The following is a 20,186-nucleotide window of genomic DNA, read 5'->3' as shown; positions in this document are numbered from 1 at the left end:
TGAGAACCACTGCCCTAGAATAAAGCAACCAAAAATGTGACCAATTTATTTACTTCCTCAACTGCATAAGTGAACTTCCTCAGAACCTCTGTTGTAAACTATCCATCAGGGAAGTGGTGTGGCCAGTAGACAGTGTGTGCCCTTCTCCACCCCACGCCAGTACCCTGCCACCTCTTCACTGCCTCAGGAAAAGCTAAAGTGTAAATATATATTGTTAGTCATTTCTTTTGAGAGAAAAAGCTCATTCTTCATAATGCAAAAACAAGCTTGGTTTCTAACACTTTGGCAAAAGAGATAATATATGCCTGGTAGTGAAAGATCTGGAGTCTGAGTCCTGGCTCTTTTGATTAAGACTCTACCAGCTATTTAGTATCTCTGAGCCTCAGTTATTCATCTACTAGTATAGTCAGGAATTGTAAGAGTCCCTGCCCAAAGTGTTGTAAAGATGAAATAAAAAAATGTGAATGGCCCTACCCGGTTTGGCTCAATGGACAGAGCGTCGGCCTGCGGACTCAAGGGTCCCAGGTTCGATTCCGGTCGAGGGCATGTACCTTGGTTGCAGGCACATCCCCAGTAGGGAGTGTGAAGGAGACAGCTGATCGAAGTTTCTCTCTCATCGATGTTTCTAACTCTCTATTCCTCTCCCTTCCTCTTTGTAAGAAATCCATAAAATATATTTTTTTAAAAATAACAATGTGAATGAAACTATCCTGCCTGGTACACAGTAAAGGCATAAATGTCATTAATAATGATAATAGTCATCATCATCATAAAATATAATAAAAGCTTCAAAACATTTTACTTTGAGGTTTAGACATAAGAAGTTAGTTTCATTTTAGAGCTTGGAAAATCAAGGCTTCTGGCCACAAGTCAGAGGTGACTCTCAAAATGCGAAACGGGACCCAGATCTCCAGGGAAGGGACACTTGCACTTTCAGCTCCATGTGCCCCCATCCATGGGCTCCTTCACAGTGCCAGGCCATTGAGGGGAGGGCTATGGATTTGCCCCTGGTCAGGAGAGGCAGAGGACTTGGCCACTCTCTCAACTGCAATCTGAGAGGAGCTCTAATGAATCAAGAAGGTATTGATTTCTGCAATGAGATATATGCTATCTAGAATCAATATGGAACAAAACAAGGTGTGCGTCCTCTCCTCACTAAAGGCTTGAGCCTGTCCTGGGTGAACAGAGTTACAAGGCACTGTTATCAGCCTTTTTGACCTGTGACACTGCTGCCATGGTCTCCTGAGGGCACATTTCTACCACCTCGCTGTCATTAGCCACTCCCTCTCCAGCTAGTCATTATCTACCCAATTCCCTCTGATTTACTTTCTTATACCCTTTGATTTCATGTCCAGTGTCCTTTCTAGGACCCCATGCTGCCTGGTGTTGCAGAAACATGTGCTTGCTCAAGATCACGAATGGCCAGGTTCCTAGTCCATTGCTCCTACCATCAGGATACCATTCAACTTCCACATTCAACTTCTTTAGAGCCATTTCTCTGAAATAATCAACTGTTTGTTACACTGGACCCCCTTTATTTGCCACATCTCAGAGGAGAAAGGAACCTACAAAAGCCTATCACCTTGTCTATATGTGGTTTGACCTTCAGTGACCTTCAGATGGAAGCCTATGAACGGGAAAGAGTGCGTCCAGTTTTCTGTAACTGACTCTTCCATTTAATGACCCAGGAATATCAACCCAGTCCTTTTGTGCTACATGTTACAACCATTATTTCCTTCAGGGTTCTCGTCAGAGATGAGAATGGTGGCTATCAAATTCCATCTGAAACCGCTGGGGCTGTGAGGATGTTCAATAGGAACCTCCATAGCCATTCCTTCTGTAATAATCTCAATTCTTTCCACTCATCCTCATAGAAGTCACTTCAAAAACTCTTTTCCCCCCTTTCTTTATTGATTAAGATATTACATATGTGTCCTTATCCCCCCATTGACACCCCCCCCCCACTCATGCCCTCACCCCGGCCCTGGTGTCTGTGTCCATTGGTTGTGCTTATGTGCATGCATACAAGTCCTTTGGTTGATCCCTCCCCCATACCACCACACTCTCCTACCTTTCCTCTGAGGTTTGAGCATCTGATTGATGCTTCTCTGTCTCTGGATCTGTTTTTGTTCATCAGTTTATGTTGTTCATTATAGTCCACAAATGAGTGAGATCATGTGATATTTATCTTTCTCTGACTGACTTATTTCGCTTAGCATAATGCTCTCCAGCTCCGTCCACTTCACAAACTCTTACTCATTTTCTTTCTCTTCTTCAGACACTGGGTGAGTGGCCTCCTCAGATGCATTTTTAGAGTGTGTGGCCACTGTAAACTCTCTGATCTAGAGCCTTAGTTCTTAAATTTTAATGTGCTTGAGACTCATGGAGGGGGCTGCTTAAAACATAGATTACAGGCACCAGCCCTCAAGATTGGTTCAGGAGTTCTGGAGCTGAGGCCGCGAGGCTGGGCTTTGGATTAGCTCTCTCGGATTCTGGTGCAGGGAAGGCTTGAAATCTGAGCAGTGATTTTAATGACTGCAGAGGAAGGCATGGCTTCTGCCACATAGCAGGGTGCAATAAATTCTTTTTGGATAAGTGAGTATGTTGTTCACTGCAGAGTGGACTGGTCCTAAGAGATTTTGAAAAAGTGACTTTTCTATTCCTACCTCGCACAGAGGAGATTGGTTCTTACCTGCTTCTAAAAGACAGTGGGCAGAAGGCTTTCCTGCAAGTCCACTGCTGCGAAACTGAGACTTGGTTGCCCAAAGTATAAGTTCTGTAAAGATGGTGTGTGACATGGTCTCAGCTTCCACATAATAATAAGCTATGCAACTCACTCCAAAATGGAATTCAAGATGCATAAAAACCAGCTGCCACCCTCAAGAATTTTGTCACACACATTAGAAAGGTCACTGACAATATTGCTGTGGCATTTCAGCAAAAAAAAAAGGGTGCTCACATTCAGCTGGGGAGTCTTAGAATACTTTGCAGAGTCAGAAGGTATGACCTAAGGCTTATGGGATGAGTCTAATTTGAACGAGTGGGAAAAGGTGTGTTCCAGATGATAGTATATGGTGGAGCGAAGTATGTGTGTGAGAAAGTAACTCTTCTAACGATAGTGAGAACTGGCATGGATAGCACTTAGTAGGGTAGGGAGAGGGAAAACAGCTAATGTACACAAGATATGTATAATTTTATTTATATATATATATAATTTTATTTAATTTTCACCACAGTACTACAGGAAAGATAATAATCCCACTGTATGGGAAAATGTTCAGAAAAGTAAACTAAATAGTTCCAGATCACACAGCTAGCAGAGGGCAGGCATGGGGTTTGAACCCAGTTCATGTGAATGCCCAACCTAATGCCAAGGGGCTCACTCACTTCCCCAATAAAACTGCTGGAGAGCCCTGAACGTCAAGCTTAGAGGTTTGTGTTCAACCTCGGGTAACAGGTGCCTTGAAAGGAAGGGTCTAGAGGCCACCTCCTGCAGCTCCAGTATTTCTTCTGGAACTGCCAACCTGGAGAAAACTTCCGCCATGCCATTGTGACCTGTCAGGCCATGTTGGCTGCTTGTTGTATGAAGAGTATCATGGGAAAGCAGGTGGCAGGTTTTACAGATTCCTCCTTCAGCAGCAAATTGCTTAATTAATATTGTCACCACATGGCCCAGTTAGCTTGTCGGGAGCAGGCAAGTGTCAGCCGTGCCTGCTTTGGTGCGTGTGTGTGAAAGTTGTTGATAAGTCAGCAGCTTTGCCATGTGAACAAAGTCTGCATCTCCAGCTGACATCCTAATTCTAGGGCTCAGGAAACCCTGGATAGGGGTAATGAAGCTTCCTGCTTGCACGTAGCAGACGAAGAAACTCCTGGGCTGTGTGTGGCAAGAATGGCCACGGTTATTGCTCTTCGTCAGAATTCTGTTACTGCTCTCCTGCATAGGAATTAGTGGTGAGGGCACATTTTCTTGCAGTAATGGATTTGGTGGGACAGTTCCCAGATGGGGCAAATAGGACAAAGATGGCTTGAAGGTGTCTATCTGGTTCCCTAATAAAGTGTGTTCCTTCATTATATAGATGCAATACCAATTTAGAGAGGACTTTTTTTAGTGCTTCCCAAGTTTACAAAGTATTTTCCCATGCCATTTAATTCTTACAACAGTCCTGGGAGGTCTCTGTAATCATCTCCATTTTGCAGATGAGGAAACTGGGTCTCAGAGGCATTGAATGTCTTGACCAAAAGTTAAAATAAGTATTAGTGAGTGTGGGCGGGACCACTAGAACCCACATTATACATTATTATAGGTGTTCACCCATTTGCTTATTCATTCATGCTTTCATTCATTCATGCTTTCATTCATTCATGCTTTCATTCATTCACTCATTCAACATTTATTGAGCACCTACTATGTTCTTATCATTGAGTTAGTTGTTGGAATCCAAAGATAAAAATGTGAAATATTTTGAGTTCTTTTAATAGAGGGCTAATAAAAGAAGGAGCAGGTAAATTATGGGCTCATTTTTTGGAACTCTAATTCGTGTTATTTCCATTCACATTTAAATACAAATAAACAATATTAGGAATCTATGAGTCTTCGGCCAGTATTCTGGTTCTAAAGATATTTTGGGGGTTCTAGTACCTTCCCTGGGTCAATACTTGGCTCAGTTCAATATTAATTACTTCTTGGATGCATGCATTTCCTTTCTCTTGGTTCCTAAGAAGAAAAATTGTGAATGCATTTGTACATTGAATCAACGTCAGATAACTTTTCAACCTGAGTCACCTCCACAAAGGTTGTCCCCCATTTCCTTTTTCCAAGCCTTCTTGGCAAAGATGACTTAATTCCAGATGGTCATAATTCCAACTTTACAGAATAAACCCTGCTTCTTCTTCCTTGTGCCCTGTCTGCAATACAGGGCAGATGCTGCCTGGGAATACAGGGTGGCTAAGTACTTGATTTGGTTAAGCAGGGTCAGATGTTTATTACTGAAGTCATGGACTGCTCTGAAGGCAAAATTAAAAAGCTACTCACATCTCTCAAAAATGGTTTACTTTGATATATGGACATGTTGAATCATCTCCTTATCCTCCATGAATATGCCAAAGCAGATAGGAGGTGCCCATTCAGGGACAGTGCCATTCTGCAAAGACTCTTCCCCTTTGGGAAAGGTTGCCATTGACGTTACTGGGGTTCACCAGGTATCAAGAATCTATGTGCGTCTTAAGCTGTGTGAAGGGAAGCATGTCTAGGAAAGCCAAGCTTGTTACAACCTTTGGAAACTATTGGTTTATAGCTGAATCCCACAGAGTGATTTTCAGTGATAAAGAAAAGGAAGTTTAGATGTGGGCTACACTGTCAAGGGCTTCTTGGAAGAGTGTTAGGTTGGAACAAATCACTTAAGCCCACTATCTTTCTGCTTCCCCATCTGTAAAGAGGAGATATGGTTTCTAAATAATCATATACCTCAGGGATCTGGTGGGTAATGTCTTTGGGAGAAGTTGGCCTGGTGTAGGCCAATAAGGAGTGAAAAGAACTAGAAGATGCAGTGCCTGAATAAAGACTCTCAAATTAAAATTTTTTTCAAGTCACCAATTTTCAACCTCTGTTCTAAAGTATTTGGGCTTCTTCTTGAAAGAAATATAATATACTAGTTCAAGTTATTACTACCATCAATCACTTAGCCAATAGCATTACTGCATTTAAATGCTCCCAATGGATAGGGTCCCATACTATGTGCTGAAGAAGAATACAAAATATTTTACCATGGTATCACAATTTTTTAAATTGATTTTAGAGAGAGAGGGAGGGAGAGAGAGAGAGCACAACATCAACCCATTGCTCTACCCACTCATGTATTTACTGTTTGACTCTTGTATGTGCCCTGACCAGGCATCAAACCCGAAACCTTGGTGCATCAGAATGACATTCTAACCAACTGAATTATGTGGCCAGGGTGGGATTCCAATTTTTGAGGATTAAAATATTTGGTCTATTTGTATAGACAGATGTTCATCCATCCATTCATCCACTCATCTTTCCATCCATCCATTCATCCTTCATTTAAGAAGTAGTAATCAAATATTCACTATGCTTACCTCAAGGCACCATAGTGATCAAAAACACAGGATCTCTGCCTTCATGGGAGTTATATTTATCAAACTGAAGTTAATCCCTAAGAACAATCTCAAGGGACACACGAAGACTAAGATGTGGGTCGGGCCCTCCAGTGGCTCATGCCATGGTGGAATAGACAGAGACCCATAGGACCCCCATTCCAGGCAGAAGGTGGTAGTGGCTGGAGTGGAGGCATCAACCACGCTCTGTGGCAGCAGAGAGAGTGAAGATTGTTCCCTTAGGAAGGATCAAGGTGGACTTTCTAGACCAGGTGGTGTTTTGTGGGTGTGGATTTTGATAGGTAATACAGTGCAGAGGTGAGTGGATGGAGTGGGATTTAAGGGAATAAAAATGTAGAGGGAAGCAGAGGTGGAAGAGGCAGGGAGGAGATTGTAGCACCGTGAGACTGAGCCTTGAGGGATGCTTTATGGGAAGTAGGGTTTGGAGATGGACAGGTCATGGACAATTGTACACATGTGTTAAGGAGTTTGGGTTTTATTCCCTTGTCATTGAAGAGTGGTGGAAAATTTGGAGTGTGATCAGACTCTGGCAGCAGCTCTCCTCCTTTCCCACTTTAAAGGGACCCTCCATCCCCACCTCCCTTCCCCCTCCTGCCTAAAGGAGCAAGTGTCCCTACTTCTTGCCCAGACAGCCAAAGGCCAACTGCTCTGTGGGAACTCCTGACCTTCTCCAGTTAGGATGCTTCTAGCACATTTCTTCATCAATTCTCTCTCACCTGCATTTGCAAGTTTCCCTGCATGGCTGGATCCCTCTCCCTTCCTATAAACATGCTCAGTTCCCCCACCTAAAATCAAAACAAAATCTCTTAGCCAGGCACATGGTAGGTACTTAATCATCACAATATGCCAATGATCACTGCTCTTTCAACCTGCTGCCTTATCTTTTTCCTTTGAAAGTGTAACCTCTGGTATAGTCATTGCCATCTGCTTCCCCTTTCTCCCCACTCACTGATTCTTAACCGCTTACAGTCTGGCATGTGCCTCACCCCCACCCCCACCCCCACCCCCACCCCCACCCAGAAGCTGGCCTTCCTCCCCACTGCCACATGCTGTGGCCTAATCTCAAACAGTTGTTTCCCCAGCCTCTCTGATCTTCAAATGTGCTGGGTCCGGGAGCTTCCCAGAGCCCCCAGGGTGGGCTACATTAGTTGCCCCTCACATGTGCCCAGAGCACACATGGGCACCTCAGTCTCACTCTTCCTTCTGCATTTGGTTGGAATTGTCTGTGTGTCCTTTCTCAAAGGCCAGGACCACATTCTCTCGTTTGGGATCCCCAATAAAGAAGCAATACTTAGGGCTGCCCAGTATGGTGGCCACTAGTCACATGTGGCTACTGAGCACTTGACATGTGGCTTGTCTGAATTCAGACGTGCAGGAAGTGTAAAATATGCATGAATTTCAAAGATTTAGTACAAAAAATAGCTTACTAATAATTTTATATTGAATATGTGTCAAAGTGATTGTATTTTAGATGTCCTGGATTAACTAAAGTATATTATTAAAATTAATTTACTTATTTCTTTTGAATTTTTAAGGTGACTATGAAGGCATTCTAAATTATTTTGTGGCTCCTGTTAGATTTCTATTAGACAGTGCTGACCTGGAACATGGTGGGGAAGAATAGGCCCTGAGACCTGGGTTATCAGACAGAACTGAATTGAGTTAGGTGGTGCCCTTTCTCTTGAACCTCCTCCCCCAATTTCAGTGGTAAGCCTGCCCAAGGTCCTTCTCCGCTCTGTGGCCTCTCTCTCTCTCTCTCTCTCTCTCTCTCTCTCTCTCTCTCTCCCATCTCCCACTCTGAGTATTGGCCACCCTGGATCTGAGCTGTGCCTAGCCCCTGAGGGCCCAGCATGTGGAGGCAGAGCTGAAAGGATGAGTAAACACACAAAGCCATGTTGATTTTTATAAAGCAAATGAATTAAATTAAAAATGGAGGAAGTCTGTAGCCAATGGCAAGAGTTAGCCACTGCAGGCTGACGAAGTGACCTTCAGAAGAGGCTTCAAAGGTGAGGAGGTTCTGAAGGTAGGCGGCTGGCAGGCACAGCCTCCTCCCCCGGCTCCCATGGACCCTGTGAAACATAGAGCAGGTCATGAATTAAAACTGGGAGACCTTGAGATGGAGAAGTGTTTGCTTTAGTAGCCAAGGGTGTTGTCCCTCAGGGTGGGCCCTCAGGGCTCAGGGGCGCCCAGAGCGCTGAGCCCCTCCATCCAGTGCTAGGAGAAAGCGGCTGCCAGCCATCATTTCAGCTCAAGCCTGGGCCGTGCTGTCTGTTTTGAGCACTGGCCACAGTTAAGAAACTGGGGTTTTCTTATTGTTGCTTCAATTTGTCTGGAGCCTTAATTAGGCCCCTAACCTCTCTGCACCTTGCTGTCCAATCCCTGTCCTCAGCCTTCTCAGCGCTTGGGAAGGAGGATGAGTGATAAAATAGTGAGAAGCACCCTGGGTTTCTCCGGGTCAATATGTGGTCCCAGGTGAAGTTTATTACCAGGCAAGCTGGGAAATACTTCACACCTCGGGGTGACCTCCAGCTCTATTTGCCACAGTCAGTGACAGGGCGAAGATGAGGTGAATAATAACTGTGCCTTGTTGGGTCCGCCCTTGCCAGCCATACATGCCTGTGAGCTGGATGTTGATGTCAGCATCGTATGGACGAGAGGCTGGCGCTGCAAGGCCCTGCTGAGAGAAGCAGAGTTGGATCTGAACCCAGGTCTCGGGCTCTTTTCACTATCATTCCTTGCAACCCACAGAGGAGCCAGGAGCTCCGAGGCCGGTTAAATATTCTGTTCTCATTTAGCAGTTATCCAGCCTGATTTTATTTGGCCCACCAACCATTATAATTGGATAGGTAGATAGTAAATGGTCATTCCTAACATTGACTCTTCAGCTACACTCCTGACTTTCTGCAAAAGGGAGCTAGACAGAGGTTACTCAAGCCATTTCTGAAACGGCTCACCTGCAGCTCAGCAGAGTCCAGTGGTATGCTCAAAGCCTTGCAAGGAGTGCCTGGCCAGGCTGAGTGTCTGGATTCTGAGAAGTGACCACTAGAAGGAGCTGTCCCTTCCCTCTGCAGAGAATTGAAATTCAAAGGGCATCATACACAAGTTCCCAGAACAGAGGCCTGGAGGCTGGGGAAGCGAGAGGGTTGCTGTGTGCGCTGGACTGGCGTGCCTCCCTCCACAACCAGGGCCATCTGTGCCTGCAAGCATCCTGAGGGTGGTGGCACCCTGCTCTCCTTGCTTGATCCTCAGCACAGGTCTCTCGACGGTCTGAGGATCCTGAGAATCATGGTGGTGGCCGAGGAGAAAACACCAGAGCCTTCCCAGTGGCTGAATGTACTTACCTTGAAAACCGCCTGGAGACAGATGACTCATCATGCCCTCTGCTTCTAGGCAAGATTACACCTACAGCCTCCCCAACAGTGTGTGGGGAGGGACAGTGTGTCACTATTCTTAATGGTCTGTGTGAGGATGACATAACTCAGTGCCTCATGGGCAGGGAGTTCTTCACATCAAGCCTGAAACTAAGGAGACGGAGGGAGGACAGGACTGCTTCCTCGGGTCTTCAAGAACACGGGGGAAGGGCCTGCCCCTGTGGCTGACCAGGCACCGTCGCATGCTGAGCAAGCACCACGGGGCTGTTGTCGGGGCCAGAGACATGTTCCCTGAGCTGAAGGAGCAGACAGGCTGGCCGGGGTCAAGGGCTGGTCTGGAGGCCTTTTGTGGAAGTTCTTCATTTTACAGGTGGAGCAACTGGGCACCCAGGTAGTGGTCCCCCTGATCCACGCCAGGTCAGAGGACAGGTCAGACAGCATAGTGATCACCCCTTCTCCCTTCTTAGAAGGTGCACCTTCAACTAGTCAGAGGTTCTTGACCAGCTATTGGGAGCCCCACAGCCACCCCCATCCCCTGAGATTCTGAGTCTGTTGTTCTGTGGCAGAGCCTGAGATTTTGTTTGTAATCTTCAGGGGTGATGCTAATGTGTGACCTGGATGAAGACTGAAAGGCCAGTGAGACCAGAAAGAATGCACACCGCGTAGTGGCTATCAGCTGTGGGCACAGGAAGGTCTTGGTACTTAGGTACGTCCTAAGGATGCACAGGTGCATAAGACACTGTTCCTGCCTTCAAGGAGCTTGAATACCCTGATTATTCGGGAGGGAGAGCGGCACACCTGGGGAACACAAGAGTCACACAAGACTGTGTTGTAGTGAAATTACCGGTGCTACACATGTCACTGATGATGCCACCTCAAGGTGACACACATGCTACACAGGAGACAAGTCAGAGCGGGATCCCAAGCACAGTGGCAGCAACATTTCTGTCTTGAGGTCTTTGCACATGGCGTTCCCTCCGCTCCAATGTTCTCTGCTCAGCCTTGGCTCGACTGGCTCCTTGTCATCCGGGTCCCAACTCAAATGTCACCTCCTCAGAGAGGCTTTCTAGTGTTGTCTCCTCCCCTGTCATTCACTCTCTGGCACAGACTGGCTAATTCTCTGTGTAGTACTTCTCTCTGACTAGAATCTTATTTCCTTGCTTACTTGTTTTTTCCCACTGGAAGGTAAGGTAAGCTCCATCAGAACAGGGATCCTGTGGTTTTTATCCCCACTGTGTTTCAGCATCCAGAACAGAGTCTGGCACATAGTAGGTACTTTATAAACATCAGCTGAGTGAATTGTTAGGGGAGGAAGCTGGAGGTGAAGATAGCATTTGAGCTGGTCCTGCCAGCATGGGTACGACATTGAGGGGACAGCAAAAACATGGGGGCATGGCAGGTAGGAAGTGAGGCCTGAGCAAACTTGTCTACATGAAACAGACAAAGGGTGTGTGAGTGTGTTTGGGGAAGGGTGGGGAGCTGGTTAGCACAAAGGGTGCTGCTAAGGGAGTGGTGGGAGAGATGCCTGGGAAGGTAGGTCTCAGCTTACTCATGGAGGCTGTGAATGCCAGGCACGGAGCATGGCCTCTGTCCTGTGGACAGTGGGACCCACCAAAGGCCAGTGAGGAGGGAGGCGCATGGCCAGGTGGCAGCAGCATACAGGTGTTTGAAGTCTAGAGAGCAGCCAGGGACCCCTGCATCACAAGGGTGACCCAAGGAAAGGGAGTCCCTGTGTGTCCCCAAGGGCTCAGCTGAACTGGGGCCCTTTGCTTGGGAGCTGTTTCCACTGCTGCGGTATCAGTTGTGTGAGAGGAGTGCCCACACAGGAGATGCTGGTGGCAAGCCGAGGGGGAGGGGCAGGAGGCCATGTGGATGGGCTGGCGCTGTGCTCTTGCTGCTGCAGAGAGTGACTCAGATCCGTCCTGGCACCAGCCTGCTCCGGCAGTGCAAGCTGTTCCCAGGCTCCTGGAGACTGGGCTGGCTCTCACTTCTTCCCGGGACGGAGGCCCGGGGGAGGGGTGCTGGTGGCTGTGTTCTCATTCCCTCCCTTTTTCCCAGCACAGGGGTGGGAGCGGAGGAAGTGGAGGCTGGGTTCTGGGTGCTGGGTGCACTGCCTGTAGTACCTCCAGGCTCTCCCAAGCTCTGCCCAGCACGTGCACAGCAGGACATCATTCATGCTGGAGAGATGACCAGGTGATATGCTGCTTGCATAGAAGTCTTTCCTGAAAGGTTATCATTGGAAACTGGGTCAGGTGGACAAATGCTGATGGAACCTCGGCTGTGACTACCTGGGAACAATGATGTGATCTAAGATTGTTCAGCACAGAATATTTGGATAGCACTTTATAACTTGCAAAATCTTTTTGTTGTCCTTAATGTCAATGTCTTCATAACCACCCTGGAAGCCAGGTGGTATTCCCTTTTTTTCAATCTGAAGCTCAGAGAGGTTAAGTCACTTGCTGAAGGTCACAGTTGTTGAAAGCAGAGCTGAGAATCCTGACCTGGGGGTTATAAGAGTTTTAATAAACCATACACTTTTCCTGGATTCTGAGACCTAAGCACTTGTCATATTTTAACCTTCCCTTGGTATGTCACATGCTCACAAGGAGAACTCTAGTGACTGACCATTAGTGCCTCAGGAGCCATCAACACTTTTGAAGGGATAATATGCAGGTACATAAACATTGGGAGTCCATAAAGTTGAGGGTGGTTAGTCACTCATTGGTCAAATATTTCATGTTTCTCCTGTTCCTCAACTGTTACTATTCATACTTGGCCTGGCATATTATATTAGGCTGAACCATATGAAATTGCCAGGAAAACTAGCACAAATGTATGGTTTATTAAACTCTTATATTTCTGTTGGTCAAGAATGATAATTTCAGCAATATTTTGAGGCTTAACCCAATATATCAAAGGTGCCAAATAAACATGTGTTATTTGATTTGAGAGGATCTAGAACATTTGGGAGTCCTATTTTCAAAGTTGATTCAGTTTCCTCGATCTTTAAGACAGAGAAGTACTACCTCAAGTGTTGTTGAAGGATCAGTCAGATATCCTGTACAGAAGAGCTTCAGTGCCCAGGAGATAATTTCTAAGTAAGCTTTATATGAATGAGCATAAGCTTTTGCTCTCAAGAGGCTCACAGTCTGACAAAGGCAATTCAGACTTACCCATCAAGGAAGATGCTAGGCACCTGGAGTCTAGTGGTTGGACATGGGATGTTAAGAGCAAGGCCCTGGAGTCACAGTGACTTGGCTGGAATTTCAGGTCTGGCATAGGCCTGCTATGTGACCTTGGGCAAGTTACTAATCTCTCTGCTGCTCGGTTTTCTCATCAGTAGACCGGGAATAAGAATATACTTACCTCACAGAGCTGTGAAGATTAAAACAATGAATGCAAAGGACTTAGAATTATTCCTGGCAAATGGAAAATGCTCAGTCTGTTATAGCTGCTATTATGACTTTATATTTATCCTATATAATAAAAGACTAATATGCAAATTGTCCCCCATGGGCGGGAGTTCCATCTACCGGGAGTTAGACGTGCACTGACCACCAGGGGGTGTTGCGGAACATGGCAGATGTCGGTGACTCGGCACTGGCAGCAGGCAGCAGTGGAGGTGCTGCCAGCCCCGATGGGCCCCTATGAGAAAAGGACTGTGTCATGATGGTGGAGCCTGTGAGCAGGTGGCAGCAGGCAACTGGGGGAAGTGATTCCCTGGTTGGCAGCCAGCAGCCACTAGGGACCCAACCCATGCACAAATTTTGTGCACTGGGCCTCTAGTTCTTAATATGATTATCCTTTGAACAGAAGGAAGCATTAGATTACTCTTGGCACCAGATGGAAGATTCTGCTGCCTACAACCTCAAGGTTAGGTTCACAGATGCTGTTTCTGCGATCTCTGAGTTTTCCTTGACTAGGCTCTGTGACTGCTCTCCCCTCTCATGCTCCATGGGAGAGATTCTGACAGGAATCTGGGGAAAGGGTGGTGGGGTGGTGGATGCCAGCAACATTATTTTCAATTCCTGAGAGCATCTGTTGTCCAACTTCCCTGGATTGAGTGAGGCTTTTCATATCTCACACCTCTGTTCACCTGAAAGGCTCTGCAACAGCTGAGGGAGCACAGTCCTCATTTCTGACACCAGCTGTAAGTTCAGAGGTCCCCGAGACCACATTCAGGTTTGATAATTTCATAGACCTCATAGAAAGCTGTTGTGCTTATTATGGTTACAGTTTATCTCAGGGAAAGGATACAGCTTTAATCAGCATAGGGCAGAGTCCAAGAAAAGTTCTGAATAGGGAACTTCCAGTTGTCCTCTCTCCATGGAGTCAACGCAACATTGCTTTCCTGACATTGGTGTGTGACAGCATGCATGGAGTACTGCCAACCAGGAAACTCCTTCAAGCCTCGGTGCTCCGAGTTTTTATTGGAACTCCATCACTTAGGCATGGTTCCTTCCCATGTGGCAAATATCAGTCTCCAGCCTCTCGCGAAGTTGAGCTGATAATGAAACCTCCACCTACCTCACATTGTTGCTGCGGCTCAAAACCCACACTCTAACTCCAATTATTACTATCTGGCTGGCCCAATGTCCCTAAGCAAGCAGAAACACTCCCATCAACATGACATTCCAAGAGCTTAGGGATTACCTCCCAAAGCCAAGGGCAAAAACAGACCTCATTTTGGGCAAGGTTAAATTATTTACTACACAGGTCTATGTAGATCTAGGGATACCAAGATAGGGGCCCATATCCTAGGGAGTTCATAGTCTGCTGGGAGAGACAAGGTAGGTAACCTGTGCAAGTCAGCTGGTGTGTGGTTGTACAACTGCCCATGACCACTCGGGGGAGCTGGCATGGTCTGACACCATGGGAATGAGGCTGGGCCTGATTGGTGAAGTTTGTGTCCCAAGGTTAGACTCATGAAGCATTTCTAGATTATAAGTTATTGACTGATTTTGGCATGCTGATCAGTTCAGCTGGCCCAGAGGATCTCCATATCAGCCACTGACTGATCTCAATCACTCACTGATTCTGGGGGCCAGAGGGCAGGGAAAGTGTTGAACCCCCTAGAACAAATGGGAAGCTCAGCATGTCAGTAACGGTTGATATAGACATGAGGCTGAGTAGAAGTAAATGAGTAATTGACTGGGGACAAAGATGTGCTAGACTTGATTATATAAACTATCAGAGACCTCTCCACAAACAGCCCTCTTTTGGAAACTGCTCTACCTAATGATTATAGCTGCAACACAGGACACCCCTGGGATCCATGAGAGGCCATTCTTCCTTGAATTCAGTCTTTTAGGTAGCTGTCCTGACTCCTTCTGGGTGAGGAACCTCCTTGGATGCTCTTGGCATGGTTGCTGATGGCCAGGGTCTTGATCTCTCTCACACTCATTCCTACCTCTCACCACATTCCCAGGAATTTTCATATCCTGCTATTGACCTCACTGTCAATACCCTGATGGAAAGCTAAGCTCACTGTCCCTTTTCCCTCTATTTCTTATTCTCTTTTTGGCCTTGGGATCGGTGGGGACCAACCCCATCAGACCAATTCAGAGGGATGGTCAGACCTGTCAGCCTGCAGAGAAGTGGCCTCATCAGAAGGACTGCCATGTTCATCACACTGGGCACAGACCACTGCAGGGGGGGGGGGGGTCCCATGATCCTGGGAAATTTCACCACTTGACTGAATTTAGGCCTCTTTTAGGGGCTTGGGCAACACATTGCTTGCCACAGTCTTTTATTTGTTCAAGAAGAGCCGCAGTTTCCTGCTTTCATCTGAAAGCTCCAATATCATAACTCAGTAATCAATGATGCTTGTTGGGGGGCAGGGATTTCTGAGTAGTTTTACATTTTTATATTTTGTGATTTTTTTTTCAAAACCACATTTTGGCAACCTATATAATAAAAAGGCTAACATGCAAATAGACCAAATGGCGGAACAACCAAACAACTGAACAACCAAACAACCGGTCACTATGACGTGCGCTGACCGCCAGGGGCACTCAGAACATGGTGGGCTTCAGCAGTTGGTGGCAGAGCATGGAACATGGTGGCAGTTGGCTATGGCGAGATGGTGAAACAGGTGAGCAGGGGCGCCAGACCAAGGCGAGGTACCAATTGCTGTCATCAGGGCAAGCCTCTGGTGGTTACTGAAAGTTCTTTGCTCCCGTATGCCGTGGTCCCGTCGGCCCCACCCACACCCACTGCTGGCTCCGGAGCCACCACTTGTACCCCCTGCTGGTGCCTGGCACTGGCCCTGATCGCTCAGCACCATCAGCGGTACAAGTGGCAGCTGCTGGCTCTGACCACCCCTCAGGGCTTCTCCCCCTCCCCCTGTTCCTGAGGGGTTATTGGGGCAGCAGCCACCATTCGCACCCCTAATGGCACCAGCCCCACTCGCACTCACTGCTGGCACTGGCCCCAATCACTTCGCGCCATCAGCTGGTGTGAGTGGGGCCGACACCGTCAATGCATGGGAGCCGTGGTGGCGGGAGTGGGGCTGCCGAAGACAGGGGACCAGGGGCTGAGGTGGGAGGGGCTAAGCAGGGGCACAGAGGATGGGCTGAGACCTGCCCCTGTGCCCACCACAGCCTCATGGCCCACAGTTCCTTTCAAGTTGCACAAATTCATACACTGGGCCCCTAGTCTGTATAATAAAAGCCTAAGTGACCATTACGGAGGAACAACCAGAACAATTGGTTGCTGTGATGCGCACTGACCACCAGGAGGCAGACGCTTAATGCAGGAGCTCCCACAGGGGGAGAGCCACTCAGCCAGAAGTCGGGCTCACAGATGGCGAGTGCAGTGGTGGTGGTGTGAGCCTCTCCTGCCTCTGCGGCAGTGCTAAGGAGCAGTGAGCCGAGAGATAAGGAACAGCGAGCAGGCAGGCGGTAAGAAGCAAGGGCTCTCCGACTGCGAGAGGGATGTCCTGAGCAGGCCTAGGCTGGCAGGCAGACATCCCCCGAGGGGTCCCAGACTGCAAGAGGGCACAGCCCCTCCTCCTCCCAGTGCACAAATTTCGTGCGCTGGGCCTCTAGTCTCTACATATGATCCCAGGGAAGCAAGAAAAGGGAAACTTGGTTCATTCAATTCACAAACATTCATTAAAAAGTTACCTTAGCCTGGCACTGTTAGAGTGATGGGAATTCAAAGATGACAAAGACAGGGTCATGGTGCTTGAGGAATACACAGTCCAGTGGGGAAGACAGGTGTGTACATAATGAACCAGGCAGCCAAGTGACTGATTCTATCAAGGAGGAACAAACAATTATTCTGCAAGGAGTGATGAACAGGGAGGGATTCCCAGAGGAAAGGGTGTTTCAAGCTGGCCTGCACAGATGGAGAAGAGAGTGGTAATTCCAGGAGCAACAAAAGACAAAAGCAAGAAGGTGGAAATGCAGTGTTCACTGAAGACCCAGAAGAGCCAACACCACCACCTACAGCTACAGCAGCTGGGCACTGCACAACTCCAGGGGAGGCTAGTTATCCAAACTGTGATATGCATGGTGAAGTCTAGGGTGGTGCGATATGTTGGCTGGATAGAGGGCACAGGGGAGGGGTGAGAGGGGCATAGCAAGGAATCATGGGAGCTTTCACTTTCATGTCATCTGTTGTCTCAGGCATCAATATGGAATCATTCAGCAAACACTGGTCTAGCAACTATTGAGTACTTGGGCTTTTACCATATCTTTCCATTCTTGTCCACTTTACAAGCAGGGGCCATTGAGGACTATCTCTAATCATATCTAGCAGACCTGTCTAGCAGAGGTTAGCACTCTTCAGACCTGAGGCATGGCATTAGCCCACATTTCAGTGACATGTGGACGTTTGCCAGTGAGACTGAGCCCCTGTTGCTTAGCATCATAAACATTATATAAGTGTGGAACTGAGGGCCAGCCGAGAAAATGACACCTTCAAAATCACAGTTTTATAGTCTTAGAGCCTGAACTAAAACTAGGTCTCCTTCCTTGAATCTCAGTAATATTTCCACCAAATATCTAAAGAATTGTCATTGCGTACCATTTATTTATCCTTAAAATGAAGGACGGTGCCTGTACCTGTTTGAGTAAGTAACCCCAGCTGCTATGATAGGTAACCCTTGAAATCTCAGTGACCCTCATCACAACCCAGTGTGGGTTGGGCAGCTCTCCCAGCTGTTACAGGGTGCAGGAGGGTTCCAGTGTGTGCTGGAAAGAATGGAGAATGACAACATGGAAAGTCCATGTCATAGCTCTTATTCCTAATGCTAGTAACGCAATGGCAGCCAGCTTAATGGTCATCGGGTCTTTACCCGAGAGCCATCACCACCTTCTTCTGTGACAGCCCTCATGTCACATTTCGCAAGGTGGAGTCTGTGGCCCAGGGGATGCAGTGACCTGTCAGGATCATGCCCAACTTCCCTGGTCCAGGACTTAAACACAAGAGATCTAGATTTCAGGGAGCTCTCCTTCTCTCTGCAGGTACTCGGGACACCATCTTCAGGTGGCAGATACCTTCCCTCAGGGGACTGTGTTCCCAGCAGCACACCTCTGCACTGGCTGGGTGCCTGGGGGTGGGGAGGATGGGGGTAGAGTTGAGGCCCTGGGGAGGGAGAGGGGGAAGGAGAGTGGGGAGCAACTGTTTTCTCTCAGAGCTGTTTTCCCCTGCCAGCCACGCTTTCCTCTTACTCTGTCATGGAACTGTTTATTGTTCCTGACAGCAAGTACCACAGCTCAGAACATTAGTCTCAGGAGCGAGCAGCAGGGACTGACTGAGTCCTGGGCTGGATGTGATATGTGAGCGCTGGCTCGTGTGCTCCCCTGCCAGGCTGTCAGTGTAGCTCCCGCGGTACAGAGCAGAAAGCAGCCTCCGGGACCTGGGGAAGGGTATTGTGGGGAGAAGGCAAGGAGTCGGAAAGAGACGTGGACATTCCGTTCCTCCCTGTGTCTGGCTTCCTGCGGCCCTTGGAATAACATCCAAAGCCCCTTCACCTGGGGTTGGGGCTTCTCCACTGGGGTTCGGGGCGCTTCCTGGGTACCCTGTACACATGCCTGCTGAAGCCCCCCGCACCCCCCTCGCTGGCCCCCCCATACGGCCACTGTTTCCACCATCCCAACCTCCTGAAGGCAAGCCAGACTCATCGCACCAGACTCCTTGCTCCTCCCCCTTCGGCATCCCTGCAGGCACCGCAAGGGCCAGCCCAGGGCACAGGAGATCTGATTTGAATCCCTTCTGAAAACACACAGTTGACATTACCTCAACCCGCGAATCAATTAGAGCTACAAAATTATGGTCTCTAGAAATCACTTCTCAGTTCCTGGGGTTGCCACCCCTAATTTTAAGCTTTGCTTACTGGCACCTTAATCCAGGCTGTTGAAGCTTCAATACAAAAAAACTGGTTGTTTTTGAGAGAAGGAATATTAAAATTTCTTGCCCCCCTTAGGTACTGTGCTATTGGCTGTTATTTAATTTATTATATCGTTTTTATCTCCAAAGTGAGATGTGGCCAGTTCCTGTGTGAAAGGTACTGTTCAGACACTGCGAGAGTCCAAGGTGATTTTATACCATCTCCACCCCGCCCGGAGCTCAGGCTGGAGGCCATAAGGGTTTACCACCACATGACCACTGTCATCGTTGGCCGCAAGGCAGCAGGTCCTGGTCGCTGACTGAGCTCAGGTTTCCTGCCAGGCAGCGCGCAAGGGAGTCGACATGCATCGCCTCCTGCACACAGCACACCACTCCTAGGAGGTGGGTGCAATTATTACTCCCCCTTTACAGCCAGGCAACCTGAGTCTCAGAGATGAGGCTGCCTGCCCAGGCACTGAGCTAGCATGCGATCATGCTGGTAGTCAACACACTGACTAGCGTCAGGACACTGACTGTCACGAATAATGCAAAGAGACACCGGAACCAGGAACCACGGAAAAGGCGACAGCAGAGTGACACGCGGAGGGAGAGGTTAATTAATTCTCACTGGGGAGCCTGGGAAGGTGACCTAGATGAGCTGGAATGTGAGCTGGTCCTTAAAACCTTGGCAGGGCTCCCAGAGGCAGTTGCATGGAAGGAGGTCCAGTGGGAAAGAGCACCGCGAAGATTGATGTGCATCCCGGGAGCCCAGGGGAGTAGGAAAGGGGCCTGTTCGGTTTCCCCAATTTCTCTTTCCAGCTCTCTCAGGTAGGATCGTTACAGGATATTTATATGATCGTGGCCATGCGGGCATTAATATAAAGAGCAAGGTTAGCACCTTCCACTTTGCAAATGGGGACCCTTCAGCTCTGCTCAGACTGGCTGAGGCCCAAAGAAAGCTTCCAGGCCTGTGCGCTGGAGGGCCCAGCCCCGATTCCACAGGGAGCTCGGCCTGCCGCAGGGGCCGCAAGGCAGCTGCTCCAGGAGGGAGATGCAGAGTCTTCTCCTGCCCGCTCGCCTACCTCCCCCTCCATTCTTCCCTGAGCTCACCTTCCCCACACCACAAAACCACTCTGTGCTGCAATCCAGGGCACAGCCTGAGCCATTGTTGTTGGAGATTTCCAGGCCTTCTTTCTTTTGGAAGCAGAGGCTGCAGGACCAAATGCCTTGAGCTGCACTCCTTCCAGCTCCCCTCGACTGACTTGGTTCCTTGCAAGTTCTGCGCCAGGCTCAGGGACCCGCGCACACGCTGCTGTCCCTACAGCAGTGATGGCGAACCTTTTG

This window comes from Myotis daubentonii, chromosome 2 (genome assembly GCF_963259705.1).
Source record: "Myotis daubentonii chromosome 2, mMyoDau2.1, whole genome shotgun sequence".
Taxonomy (NCBI): Eukaryota; Metazoa; Chordata; class Mammalia; order Chiroptera; family Vespertilionidae; genus Myotis; species Myotis daubentonii.
Note: the sequence above shows the minus strand (reverse complement) of the source record.